We start from the raw sequence: 15,975 nt of genomic DNA on the forward strand, positions 1-15,975 counted from the left end.
GTATTTTTATCTCTTCTTCTGCTCTAATTGTATCTTTACTTTCTTTAACTAATCGTTTAAGTATCCTGTTTTCGCGTCTATAATCATTTCTACGTCTACTGAACTTCATTTTCAAAAATCCCGGAATTTTTCCTGATTATTACGCTCGTTTTTCCCTCACTCATTTTTCATTTTCCTAGCTATTAATATTTTAAGAACAAAATTCGAATTTGTAACAGTATTATTATAGAATCTTTGATAAATGGTTTACAACAATTTCAAGTTCGAATTGATGAATTTTTTATTTTTTATTCTCAGCGGTGTTACCGTCAAACTTACTTGAAAAAATGACTTTTTTAAACCCTAAAATTGTATACGTAAATAATGTGCATAAGATAATTAATGCTGATGATTTTTTGAATTTAATAAAATTTGGTTCATTTGACTTTAAAACAACTACAGTTAAGTTAAAAAGAATTGAAATCAATTCAAAACATTACAAAAAAATCCTTTAATTTCAGTAAAATTTGAGTGAATTTATAGAAATTTACAGTAAATAAGAATAAACGAATGGGCTCATAAAAATTCATGATAAATTCAAAAATGCAACAGAATTGAAAAAAATAGGAAAGAATTAATTGAATTGAGTTAGTTTTAAACGAGTTTATACAAATATATAAAAACTCTAAAAAAATTGATAAAATGTCTAGAAATTTTAGATAAAATTTAGACTTGAGTATAAATTAAACCATAATCTTTTTTTTTATTCATTCAAATGAGTAGAATTGAGTCAATTTAGACAAATCCATGTAAATGAGCAGAATGACTTAACAGAATGTTACAATGGTCAGTGTAATTAAAAAATATAATAATTTCTTACTAAAATAAGGATAATTTTTGTTAATTGTTCAATTTCTTTGAGGTTATATTTGAGAGCGATATCTCACATTTTTTTAAATATCTTTATGTTTTCTACTTTAACTTTTTTTCAAATTAAGCTACGTGGGATTTCATGTTACGACAACAAATTTGAAAATCCTATCTCATCTTTTTTTTTTAAACTTTTTTTCCATTTTCCACGAAAATGGTCTCATTAGTTTACTCAACATATGTATTTTATTAATTTTGAATCGTTTAAGAATTTTTCGAGAAAAAATACTTTTTTTATTCCTTCCCCCCCCCCCCCCTCTATAACTTCTTTAAAAATTCAATTAGCAGGGGAGAAAATAAATGGAAAGAGCAGTTTTTTTATCAAAAATAGCTTAACCTATTTTAGTTTTCAAAATATATCTTTTGAAAACCAATGAGACAATTCGCGAAAAAAGTTGGAAAAAATCTGGCCAAACAATAAACGGAAATTTTATTTCAATTTTTTTTTAGACTGAATAAAATATCTTAGAAAAAATTGTCATCTTATTTTTGGTCAGAGAATCTTGAATTTTTTATTAGTCTCACTAACCTTTTTTACTTTTATTTTTTCATCCGCTTTCGAGAAAAATTCCTTTTCTAAATTTTTTCTTAGGAACTAGGCTCTTGATAAGAATTCAGGGGGATATATAAATTAATTCCAAAAAATATTTTAAATCTTTCAAATCTATGAAAATTTCTTTAAATGTTTCTAAATGTACGAAATATCTCACTAAATATAAATACATTTTTTGAAATCCATTAAAATATTTAAAAATACCGCGAAATTCTAAAAAATCTAGTCGTGTCTTTAAACAGAATAAAAATTTGTTTACACCCCTAAAAATAATTAAAATCCCTAGAAATTCCTAGACAAATTTTCAATGTCTTTAAGCTGCCTTGAATTCTTTTCAAATATATTAAAGTATTTTAAATCTTTTGAATCTTTTTAAATTCCTTGAAACTTTTAAGGACTTTTGAAAATGCTACAAACTTTTGAAAAAATACCATAAACTCTTTTTAAAGCGTTGGAATCTTTTCAATTGATTGAAAGCTATTAAAAATTTCATTAAATCCTTTCAAATGCACTGAAATATTTTTAAACAATTCACGAACCTGAAATCAATAGCGGTTAACTTGTGCGTTAATTTATTGAAAAAAAATGACCATACATTGAAATTTTTAATTTCAAAAGTGACTGTATGAGAGCTCGGATTATTATTGAAATATACTTAATTGTGTTTTTAAATTAAATTCCCTGAATTGTGACAATTTTTTAAAAATCCCTGACTTTACCCTTATTTCCAGAATTTCCCTGACCTACGGCAACTCTGGACCATTTCTTTTAAAAAAGGTAGCAGCGGTGGGATATACGTAACTTCTTTTTCGTTAATTACGTTTTAAATTTCTATTTTAAGATCTCACTTCCCCTTCAATAACGTATCGAGCCAAGATTTCTATATCACAATATCTTTGTAGTTTAAAACAAAGCATCTAAGAGGAACAAAGGTGGAAGCAACATTTTGCCATTTGGAGAAAGTGCTTCGTTTCCTCACAGCGTCTAGAGGAGGGCGCACACTGGAATGGGATAAACGCCGGGGTAAAATCAATCAAAACATTAATTGAAAGAGCCAAGAAGACAATAGGGCTGGCCTTCTAAGACGGTAGGTACGGGTGGTCTTGATAATCGAAAGATATTCTCCTCGCCAATACTCTACACTCGACGAAAAGGCCGATTGAGTTGAAAAAGAAACCTCTCTCAAGATCTGATGTGCACTCCGTTCCCTAGATCCCAATGGAAAATTCTTCGGCTGCCATTAAAATCAAATAAAGATTCTTTTTATATCTCGCTAGAATTAATACAACATTTTTTCAACCTTTCTGAGCTATTGAAAATTCAAAATCAAATTAATAAAAAAATAAATAAAAATTCTTACTAGTGCTTTTTTAGTTTTGTATTCAGAGTAGGAAACCTTTACCTCCTAATCTAATTTCAAATTAAACTGCATATTTTGCGACAAATTTCAATACCGATACTTTTTTTTTTGAAGAATAAAACGTGTATTGAACTTTTAAAATCCATTTTACTTTTACAATTTTATTTTTAGAGGCTTTTATCCTTATTGGATAGGCTTATTGAAACCAGCAGATCTACATAAAAGATAATTTAAATTTTTTTAGCATTTCCTGGTTTTCTTGTGATTAATTTGTCATTTTTTCTTGCCCATAAATAATTTAATTACTTACGAACTCAATCCAGGAAAATAAAGCTCTTTATTTTTATCTTCAAGACATTCAACACTACCCAGAAACCGTCAAAAATTATATTTTGTATTCAAAAGAAAATTATTTTTTTTAAATACCCCCACTTAATGGGTGGACAATATTTTTCTATATTTAATTAATTTGGATTTTTAATCTAATAAATTCTGAATTAGAACGGGTTTTCCCTAAATAGATGAAAAACTATTGAAATGTGTAATAAAATGATTCCAGAATAAAGTGTTTTTGTCAATTTTTTAAAAAGATATTGCAAAAATAGTTTAAATTGTAATGATTTCTAACATTCTAAGTATTATAAAAATTACTTTAATATTTCTAATGTTCTTATGCTCATTTTAAATGTCATTTTCGGTAAATTTGCAGCAAAAAAAAACTTGAAATAGTTTAAATACATTTTTTCCACTGAGAAAAATATTTCTTCAAGTATATAACATAACTAATGATGAATTATCTTTAAAAATTCTTCAAAATATATATTCATTTGATTTCTCTGATTATTTTCCTACAAATAAGATACCTTGAAAATTTGTTCCAATTTTGTATTCTAACTTCCAATTCTTGCATAATTCAAGAAAAATTGTAATTTGCAACAAAGTAGATAAATTTTCAATTATGAAAGATGAAAAAAGTAATAATTTATATTTCAACTGAAAAATATTTTTACTGTTAACCAAAAGAAGTTTAGTTTTCAACAAAACAGATGAAATTTTAACCAAAAAAATTAATTTTCTACAAAAAAAGTCAAAATTTCAACAAAATAAATTAATTTTTAACCGAATAGTTTATTTTTTAATCAAGAAGATGAATTTTCTACCAAAAAGGAATAATGTTTGAACAAATTACATAAACTTTTAATCAAATGGTTGCATTTTTAAACTAGAAAAGATAAATGTTTAATCAAAAGTGGAATAATTTAATTTATGTAACAAAAAATTAATTTTCAATGAAAAAAACGAATTTTGTATAAAACAGCTGAATTTTATACAAACAGTTGAGATTTTTACTAAATTGTTCAATTTTTCAGTCAACAAGCCGAGTTTTTTTACAAACAAATTAATTTTGTAACAAAAATTAATTTCCAACAAAAAAATGATTTCTCTGTCAAACATGAATTGTGTCTCAAATTTAATAATTTTCCGGCCAAAAAGCCGAGTTTTCTACAATTCCGTTGAATTTTCATCCCAAAATATGAATTTTTAACTAATTTATGTTAATAAAAAAATTTGGATTTTTAACAAAAAACAAATAATTTTCTACTAAATAAGAAGAATTTTCAATAAAATGCATACATTCTTCATCAAATATTTGAATTTTGAACCAAGAAGATTAATTTTCTTGCAAAAAAAAAAGATTTTTCAAAAAAATAGTTGAATGTTGAGTCTAAAAAGATCATTTTTCCCACAAAAGTGGAACAGTTAAATTTTAATTTAAAAACAATCATTTTAATTTTAGAAAAGCAAATATTGTACAAAAAAGTTGAGTCTTCTACAAAATAGTTGAATCTTTAAAGAAATAGTATACATTTTCAACGAATTTTAATGAATTTTACAACTAAAAGACGAACATTGAACAAAATACATGAATAGTTTCTTCTTAAAAAGATAAATATTCAACAATAAAATGAAAAATTTACATTCTACGCAAAGAAAAAAAATATATTATCGGTACAAAAAATAAATTGTACAACCTAAAGAACAATTTTTCCAAAAATAAAAATATAAAAAAATCATACATTGGGGAAAAATTGAATTTTTACAGCAACGGCCAAATGTGCAGTTAAAACAACTAATTTAAAAAGACTTTTTCAACTAAAATAATCAATCTTCATTAAAAAAATTTTTTTTTTGAGATTCAACAATCAACTAAAGAGTTGAATTTCTAACCAAAAAGATAAATTTTTAACGAAAAATGTAATAATTGATATTTCATTCAAAAAGGAGTTGAATTGTAAATTTAAAACAGTCAATTTGTATTAAAAAATCGTTTTCCACCAAACGAAATTTCTAAAAAAAGACGAATTTTCAGAAAATTTCATAATTTTTCAACCCAGCAGTTGATTTTTGAAAAAAAAACTATGAATTTTGTACAAAAAATGAAATAGTTCAATTAAAAAAAAAAAGTTTAAATAGTTAAATTTCGACCTAAAATGAACTTTTAATTCATTATTTCGCTATACATATTTTACGCAGGAAATTATCTTGATTACGCCCCCCCCCCCCCCCCCCCCCCCCCCCCTATGTTAGAGAGTATAGAAAAATCGTTGACCTACTCGATATTTTTAAATGCCAACATCGGATCCCGTCTGTCGGTAACCAGATGTGCTCAGGAGTCTTGGTTTTCTGCAGTTTTCCACTTCCCTGACCAAATGTTCAGGCGAAAGCGAACGCTTCTAATAATAATCCAGCTCGCAAATGGTATACATGGAGTAAAAAATTAATCTAATCTAATCTACTTTTGAAAGTCATTATTGTATTTTTAAAAGTTACATAAAACTACGTAACTGCCACCTGGCGGAGTGCCCAAGGAACTTGAAAGTTTCAATCGTCGTAAAAGCAACGTTTGGAAGAGGTCGACCGAGTTAACTTGGGGTCGGGCGATGGTCAGTCGTGAGATATCGAGATGCGTTCTAACTTAAGAGGATTATATTTGATATTTCGATCGGGTAAAGTGGCTTCTTATCAGAGTGAAATTATCTTCAGAACGATTGGAAAGCCGCATATATATGTGGTTACTCCGTCAGTTCATCAGTACTCGTGATGAAAACAAAACATTTATCTAGAGTGCGTTATCGTCAACATTAAACATCATTCCATTCTCATACAATATTCTTCAATTCTAAACATTCATATTTTCAGCACAAGGAAAATTTTATTAAATTAATTAAATAAAAAATACTTTTTGAAAAAAGATTAAAAATTTTTTAATTGATTATAGTGAATAGGAGAGCGGCTCTTAATGTGACGCATTTTAGATTAACATTAAAAGTTTTCAAATTTCTTTATTTATTTTTACAACAAAAATTACTTTTGTACTATAACTGATTAATTTTTTTCAAACAAGCCGAGCTTTCAACAACAGAGTTGAATTTTCGGCCAAAACATATGACTGTTCAACAATATATAGTTCTATAATTAATAAATTTTTAAAATTTTAAGATTAATTTCATCCATTTTATGTATTTCTAGAACAAGGAATTTTAAAAAAAAATTATTTCAAAGAGGGTGAAAAATTCTAAATTTTTGTTGTCACGTTGTGGTTATGGAAATAGCTGAATAGTTCTGGCAGAAAGATTTCTCAATCAAGAGGAAAAAAATTTTGAATCAAATTATTAAATTTTGAACCCAAATAGATGAGTTATTGAAACGACAGTTGTACTGCTAACCCGCAAATATGAAGTTTTGACAAAAAGTTAATTTTAACCTAAATTTTAGTTTTATTTTATATAAGAAATTAGTTCAATTTTTAATCAAAAAAGACAAATTTTGAACAAACCGGTTGATATTTCAACCAAAAAGAATGACATTCTAAAAAACTGATAAAATTTTTTACCAAAAAATAAGATTTTCAACTAAATACTAAAATTATTCTACCAAAAATATAGTAGTAGACATTTTAACCAAAAAGAATAAGCATCGAACCAAAATACTTACATTTTCAACAAAAAAAAATTAATTTATAACAGAGCACTTCAATTTTGAACCAACCCGCTGAATTTTTAACTAAAAAAGATAAAATAGATTAATTTTTAACCACATAGATAAATTTGGAACTAAAATAAAGAACCATCAACGAAAAGATTAAATTTTTAACAAAGTTTTTCAGCTTTCAACCAAGTAGTTTAATTTTAATTGAAAAAAATACATTTTGGACCAATAACATTTATTTTCTACTAAAGACAACAATTACCAATAACATACATTAATTTTCCAAGCAAAAAAAAATAAATTTTTGACTAAATGTATGTTTTCAAATAAAAATTAAATAGTTAAATTTCAGTTGAAAAAATAATTTGTAGCAAGTAGCTGAATTTTCAAAAAATAGTTAAATTTTCAAATAAAAAATATACATTTTCAACCAATCATGCAATAGTTAAATTTTTAGTTTGAAAAATAGTTCAGTTTTTAAAAAAAGAAGAATTATTTTCTACTAAAAATTACATTTTTAATCAAACAAATGAAATTTCTGAACTAAAAAGACGAATTTTCGTGAAAAAGATGCATTATTAACCCATAAAGGCGGATTTAAAAACAAAAAGGCGATTTTTTAACCAAAAAGAATCATTTTTATAAAAATTATTAAATGTCGAACAAAATAATTAAATGATGAACCAAGAAAGATAAATTATAACCCAAAATAATAAAATAAGAAAAGTAATAGCTGAATTTTCAAGCAAAGTAGTTAAATTATCGGCTAAAAAAAATACATTTTCAAACAAACATGCAATAGTTATATTTTCAGTTAAAAAAAATTAATTCTCTACTAAAAAGTTCAGTTTTGAACAAAAGGAGAGTTATTTTCAACTAAACAGTTACATTTTTAATCAACAAGATGAAAATTTTACCTGAAGAGATAAATTTTTAAACAAAAAAGACGAATTTTCATCAAAATAGTTGCATTTTCAACCAGAAAAGATTTTCCAGTTAAGGCAGAAAGAAAATAAAAAAAATGGCTGAATTTTCAATGTAAATTGTCTATAAAACTGTTGAATTTTCACCCAGAAAGATATGACAGATATGAAAGATATGAACAAAAAAGTTAATTTTCAAATAAGCAGTTGAATTTTTTACAATATTTGAATTTTCGACCGATTAGTGCAAATTTTTAAACAAGAATGTGAGTTTTTAACAAACAGGAAATAAATTTCAACCAAGAATAATTGGACTTATGACCGAAGAGTTTTAAACTAAAATGAGAAATTTTCAACTAGAATAGTTTAATCAACTGTTAAAAAACTAATTTACAAAAAAGCTATAATTTATATCTAAAAATGAATTTTGTTTTGTTTTCAAAAGGGTTTTTATAGATTTATTTAATTTCAATTGTAGCCAAAAATCCAACCATTTGGTTTAAGATTCATTTTCTTTATTCAAGATTCACCATTATAGATGAAAATTGATTTCTTTGGCCAGGAGTTGAACTATTCTGTTGAAAATTTGTGTTTTCTCGCCGAGTATTAATCTTCTTAATAAAAAATTCAACTTTTTGGTTGAAAATTTTTTTTTTTTTTCAAAATTGAAATATTTTGTAGAAAATTAATTTTTAACAGGTTTGTTAAAAATGCACTTTTTTGGTAGAGAATTAATATTATTAAATGAAAATGTATCTCTGTGAATTTCGCAGTAACCATTTTTGCAAATACCTCGCCCTAATTTAAATTGCATTATCAGTGGGGGAAATCAGATATTAAAAGGAGTGAGAAGGGGGATAGCATTCTGATTTTTCGATCAAACCGTCTGGTCACCCTATCATTTTGATCCAATTTCGAGATCAACTCGATCAACCGGCATTTACTGTTTTTAATTAAAGCTAAATTAAACCTAACGTAGCATTGAATACGTCATTTGAAGGGGAATTTCAGTAATTTCGATTAGATTAAACGAACTCAGTCTCATTTCCGTCTGTTGGAAACAAGATGTAAAAGAAAGCGTGTTAGACACGGGAGGAAATTGTAGTGATGACTCGCTCTCTTTCTCTCTCGGTCTTCCCACCAATTGCCTCTCTCGAGTGCGGTATAACGTCATACTTCCGCTTTTAGCTGGGGCTAATTAGCCGCACCAATTTGTCGAGCAAAATAAACGTTTGCCCCGTTCTCAATTTATTTGTACTCGCGCGAAGTACAGCCGCGAGGGCAAAATCTATAGCTATCTTAACCCTTCTCGAACTTCAAACGAAATAATTGAGCCATTCTCTTTAGCTGCGCGGCTAACGAGCACAGTGAGCGCTGAAACTAGTGCCAATTATTGAAATCCAAACGGTCGAATGTGCGCTCTCTCATCCATTATAATTTATATCAAGGGCTTCACATTCAATCACTCATTTGTATCATTTATTATATCACTATATGATCAATCAGGCAAATTATTTTCGTGATAGTAGTTAAAAGCCCAATTTAATGGATATCTTAGGGTCAGTTCAGGGAGTGTCCAAATTATGCGTCACTATCTAAAACAACTGGTTTAATTTTTAAGCAAACAGATGCATTTTTTTATAAGAAAGTGGAATTTTCCACAAAAAAGAAAGAAAAGAGAGATGAATTTTCAGAACAGGAAAGATTACTTTCAACAAACTAATCAAATTTTCAACAAGATAACCTAAAAAGATTACTTTTGTATCAAGCAGATTAATCTTCTTCCAAAATGAGAATTTTCTACAAATACGATTAATTTGCTACACGAATAGACGAATATCCAAAAACATAGTTAAGTTTTTAAGTTAAAATGTGGAATGTATTAGAAAACAGTTGACTTTTAAACTAGGAATGAAAAATTTGTTAAAAGAAAGTTAATTTTTAATAAGGAAAGATAAATTTTGAACGAAATAGTTATATTGTCAACTAAAAAATATTAATTTTTCACTAAAAAAAGAACGAATTTTTAAGAAAATATATACATTTTCAGCTAAATAGTTGAGTCTTTAACTAAAAATGATCAATTTTCAACCAATAGTGGAATTACGAAATTTTCAGTTTGAAGCAGTAGTTGAAAAAAAATGTCAATCAGTTTAGGTCAACTCAAAAAGATGATTTTTTAGCAAAATAGATGAATCCTAAAAAAATTAGGATGTTTCAACAAATAAGATTACTTTTTCACCCTAATCGACGCACTTAAAACAAAGTAAATTAATTTTCTATCAAACAGTTCAATTTCCAAGATATAAAGAAAAAATTTCAATCAAATTTTTATAGCTACTTTTGCAGATAAAACTCATTTCTGAAAAAACGGCTTTCCAAAAGAAGAGTTAAATTCTCTAATTTATATTTGATTTTAACCTAAAAGTTTATTTTCCAAACTAAATTATTTTAATTTGAAAAAATATGTTAATTTAAAAAAGACTAATTTTAAACCAATTTTTAAATAAATGATTTAAATTTTAACAAAAAATATAAATTTACTATCAAAATTGTTAATTTTTGACGAAATAGTCTAATTTTTTCCAAATTGTCGAATTTTCAAACTAAAAAGACGACTACTTTTCTACAAAATGGTTGAATTATGAATTTTTAATATTAAAGATTACTTTTCAATCCAAATGGACGGATTTTAAACAAAATAAACAATGTTTCTACCAACAAGTTGAATTCTTAACTTAATTTTAATTTTGATTAACTTTTTAAACTTCTCATAGCAAAAAAAATTATTAACCAAAAATATGAATTTTCAACAAAACATTTTTAACAAAACAGTTGAATCCTTAACTAAAAAGATCAATTAATTAATTATAAATAGTTTAATTTTTAAACAAACAGTGTGATTTTGCACAAACGTAGTTCAATTTTCAAATAAAAGTATAAATTTTCAACAAAAAATTTTATGTTTAACCAAGAAAGACGAGTTTTCAAATAAATACTTTAATTTTCAACCGGATAGTTTCATTTGTGAACAGAATAATTGAATTTTTAATCAAAAATGTTAATTTTCAGAAAAATGTTAATTCTTTAATAAAATTTTTGATTTACCTGTCAAAAAGACGCATTTTCTACAAAAGAGTCCAATTTTCAACAACAAAAATTCACTTTAATTTTTTATTTAAACCAAAAAGGATTTAATTTTAAAATAAAAAAACAGTTGAATTCTACAAGAAAGTAGGAATTTTAACAAAATAATCCAAACCCCAACCAAAACAGATTATTTTTCAACTAGGAAGTAGAAGTTTTACCCATAAGATGAATTTTCAACCGAAAGAATTAATTTTTAACAGGAAAACATCAATTTTTAATTTAAAATAGAAATTTTCAACCAAAGTGCTTATTTTTTAACCATGATCATATTGTAGATATTACATTTCTACCCAAAATTAAACCTATTTTCAACAAAATAATTTCGTTTATCATAGTGTAAATATGCAATTAGAAATTTTTTAATTTCGTACCATAAAATTGACAGTGTTGATTTTTTTATTTGATATAAATTTTGGATGAATTTTCAACCGGAAAAGATCAGTTTTTTAATTGAAGTAGAAAGTTCTACTAAAAGTGAATCTTTAATAATCAAAAATTAATGTTAAAAAAAATAGTTCATTCAACCAACCTGTTGAATTTCCAATCAAAAAGCTTATTTTTAAACCAATAATACGAATTTAAAAAAAAACGAAATATCAATAACATACATCAATTTCTTACCCACTAATTGAAGTTTTAACTGTACAAAATGAATATTTAACCAAAAATAAAATAGTTCAATTTTCAGTTACAAAACAAATATTCCATTGAAAAATTAAACAAATTCTCAACAACATAGTTGCATTCAGAATATTTTGAATACGCAATTGAAATTCTTTAATTAGGAACAATAAAAATGATAACATAGCTAAAAACATTTGAAAATATTTTTAAAAATTCTATAATATAGTAATATTTTCTAATACTGGCAAAAAATGTGTTACATAACTTATAAATGACCCCAAAGTAGAAAGTTTATATTAAAAGAGCACAGAAGTATAACATAAATATCGATACACTTTGTAAACCGTTTTTATAATATTTGCTTTTCTTTTTTATAATTTGAAGCCGTATGCTAATTCAGCTTCAACAGCATGATTTTTAATTAATAACGTGACTTCGGGCGTAAAAGTTTAATGAGACTATGTTCCTTTTCCAGAGAGCTAATTATGTTCGTTAAATTTGAATTGCGAGGTAACTTCAAAGCACGAAATTCCAATATCTGATTAAGGTCAAATGAGATTTGCAATTTGCAAAGTTTTCAACCCCTAGTCTAACGCAATGCAGAAATGTCTTAACGAGACGGTATACCGGCAACTTATAAGGAATCCGTATCGATGACGGAAACCTTACTATACGTGGCTGGTCTTGAATGTCAGTCGTAATTAGCGCGATAGACGAGATAGGTAATCTCTTTAATATGCAAGACGTTCTAATACTTGTTTGATACAAATTTAGTTGGCTTCTATTTCTAAAGGCAAATTATCAATTATCCAATTAATAAAAATCACATGGCGCCATTTTTTATTAATATTTCGAAACTATAGTTTTAATTGTAAATTATATATTCCATAATAATAATCAACGGATCAAAAATCTCCAGGACTTTCAAAATTAATTAGGGTTTATGCTAATTTTTTGGTTGGATACATTTTTCTGAATAAATAAAATAGTTTAACTAAATTCCTGAACATGATAATAAAACAGGTTCATTTTTAACCAAACAGTTGCATTTTTAGAAATAAAAGATTACATTTTCATACCAAAAAGATGAATTGTCATCCAAAAAGTTTAATTTTCAATACCAAAAAAATAAATCGTTCAATTTGCAATAGTTTTCAGAAGTTTCTAGGGAAAACATTGAACAATTCTTCCAGGAATCCAATATAAAATTTGTATATATACTTTCATTATAATTTCGGATTGATAAATATGAAATTATAATAATTTTTATCGTCTTTTGGATTAAAACAAATTTAATTTGAATATATAACATAATTTAAATATATAATAATGAATAAAAAGATTTAATATTTTTTAATTACTGAATTTGGAAAACATTAAAAATTTTAAACTTTTGCAATAATCTAAACAATATAACTGAGCGCTTCAGGTTTGTAAATTTTTATGAATTTTGAACCTGTAAGAAGATCATATTTTCAAACGAAATTTAAGAATGTCCATAAATGATCTTAAACGAATTTGGCTGATTCAGAAATTCTTTCACACTGAAAATAGTATAAGGACGAAAAATTTCATGTCGCAGTGAAAAGGGACTTTTTATTTGTGAAATTTGTTAATAGATTTTAAATAAAAATCACAAAATGAAATATAATTTTAGGTCTGTTTAACTGAATATTTGTATTTTTAATAAAGAATGCTTAGATTTCAAAGATACATTTTTGAAGTTTCGTTTTTTGGTTATGTCAGCGGTTTTTTGTACCGGAAATTGGTGATTTTAAACAAAAATCTTCTCATTGACATCCAACTACTTTTGTTTAAATAATAGAAGTTACCATCTGGCACACTTTCTAACTGTCAGAGTGTTATTGGTCAGAAATAAAAAAAACTCTATTTTAGAGCATTATATTTGAAATAAGATCAACAATTTGTTATCAATTTTAGGCTATAATATCGTTTTTAAATAATTTTGGGATTCTATTAGTGCTTTTTATCTGACATTCTTATGTTTAGTAACAAAAATTACAATTTTTAAAAAAAATTTAGATAATCCATAGATATAAAAAATAATTAAATTTCGAAGAAAATTTACAATTCTAAATAATTTTTCGTTACTCTATTTGAATGGTTTTTCTCTAAAATTGACATTCTTCACTTAAAAACTCATTCGATTTCGGAGTAGATTCACAATTTGTAACAGTTTTAGGTTATCGTACCATTTTTCACAAGAAATAAGTTATTAAAAAAAAATCGTTTTAAAATAAGATTCACCATTTTAGACAAATTATAGGTTTTTTAAATAACAATTGTCAAAATTAAAAACTAAATTTGAAAGTGTGAACAATTTAATCTGATTTTACGATATTTATTTTCATAAATTATAACAAATATTGTCCTTGCTTTTCTATTATTTTCTATAATATACACTATAAAACACTAATTTTCTGTACCACTATAAATGTCTATATTATTTAAAAATTGCGTAACATTACAAATGGAACGATTTTTACCTGATAAATAAAACAATTAATTAATCGATTTTTAAAAAAAGTTGATAGAATTCTCGGTATCAAAAGAAAGTGAAAATTAATATTATATTCAATTTTAGAACAAAAATGAAAAATGTGAACTATCAGGAAACTGTAGGTAACTGTATACTTAAATTTTTTTATGATTTTTACTTTTATGGACCTCGTATAATCTTACATGATTTTAGCAAAAAAAGAGTGCAATTCTTCCTCGAAATGGTGATATTATTCCTTAAAGCTTAAATCTTATCAGCGAAAATTTGTGTATCTACTTTTATGAATGAAAACTTTGATAATTTTATAAGAGCACTTCATTTTTCAAAGATATGACAAGTAATATAAATGTAAAATAAAAGAATCATAAAAGCTTTAAGATTACTACAGCTGTCTCATGAAATATGTAAAAAGTACATTTGAGTAAGAAAAAGCGTGATAAATTCATTTTTTTGAAAAAATTGGCAAAATTGCTGTTTTTGTATTTTTGGAATCTCATCAATTAGATTACCCAAATTGAATTAGCTAAATAAAAGTTTTCATCTTGGTTTCAACGTCTATCAATTAAATTAATTGTTAATCAAATTCTAATTTCCGATTAGAGATTCATTAGGCAATATACAATTTTAGAAACTTTTCAAATTTTTTAAATTGAAAATATAGCTATAATTTATCAAATAATTGTATATAATTTATTCGTTGTTAAAATTGTACATTTATATAATTAGAACATGAATAATTAGTGACTGACTCAAAGTGGAATTAATCCATTTTCGTTTCCTTAACGACTTCAAGAGAGTATTAAATTAATTTTTTGTCAAACCGCACTTATCCGACTGATTATTATTGCTCATTTTTAATTCTATTTTTAACACTTGATTCAGTATTTTAACTTTTGTCTTGATGTTTTCATTATCAATTGAATCAAATGATCAACATCATGATAGAAAATTTATTTATTTTAGTTTTCTTTTTTTAATTTTTACTTTATTTTAGATTAAAAAATAACACGATAAGAGCACTTAAAAACTGACATCCACTTTTCACTTGGATAACTCGATCTATTTTATCACATTCAAACTATAAAAGAAGCACTAAAAAGAACTGAGAAATCCTAAGGATTTCTCAAATTTCCTGACAACAATATTTTGAAAATCAACTTTCCCACGTGGTGGTAGTTACCTGGTGAAGTTGTCGAATCACGTGACCCTTTGGCGTTAGGAGCAATTTTGAAATCTGGTTAGGTCTCCTCCAGACAACGTAATCAACCCGCACTTCACAAAAAACAACCAAAAACAACAACAACACAAATCAACAGAACACAAAGTAACAGAACTCAAACCAATCACCAAAATACCGCAAATTTAGGATATCAGTTTTTTAGAATAAATATCTAAAAAAAAACACTTCTGTAATGAACGAGACCGATGTTTTCGAACTATACTTTCTTTATAACTTTTTTGTTCAGACTTGAAAATATTTCCAAAGAGTCAGCACGCGCAGACGAGCCCTGGAGCTCTTGAACCAGCCGCTTCAACGGTCGGTAGTAAACTGTCGCGTGCGGCCGCGGCACGCCACCAGAATGATAAACCCACCCCCACCACCGACTGCAACCCTCCTATCCCCTCCCGTGTAGCGCGTCCGCCCCACTTGAGTGACGCTCACCCCTTAAGGGGTTTTTGATTCCCCACCATTTGGAGATGAAATCCCCTCCATTCTGCCGCGCAATTCATCCCCCGATCGAGAGTGCAGTTACGCAATTTAAACGGCGCGAGGGGCGAGGGTTGATGGAAACACTGAGGAGAAACGGAAAACCGATTATCTGCGTTATGAAAATAGCAAACGCGTATAGATCCACGTCCAGCTGCTGCTTCTGAAAAGTCGATCTTGACGTTGATTTTAATAGGCTTATTAGCTCAGAATTTTAAGGGGATTATTATATGGCAT

At 26.4% G+C, this 15,975-nt stretch overlaps 1 protein-coding gene across 1 annotated transcript in view; it reads right to left on the reverse strand.

Annotated features, from left to right (window-relative positions):
• LOC117169095 (LIM domain only protein 3-like) overlaps nt 1-15,550 on the reverse strand; it is an 86,645-nt gene extending 71,095 nt beyond the window's left edge. Inside the window, exon 1 of the mRNA XM_033355223.1 lies at nt 15,211-15,550. The gene's annotated coding sequence lies outside the window, so the exon portion shown is untranslated. The remainder of the gene's footprint in view (nt 1-15,210) is intronic.
• Nucleotides 15,551-15,975: the final 425 nt, after the last annotated feature.

This window comes from Belonocnema kinseyi, chromosome 3 (assembly GCF_010883055.1).
Source record: "Belonocnema kinseyi isolate 2016_QV_RU_SX_M_011 chromosome 3, B_treatae_v1, whole genome shotgun sequence".
NCBI lineage: Eukaryota > Metazoa > Arthropoda > Insecta > Hymenoptera > Cynipidae > Belonocnema > Belonocnema kinseyi.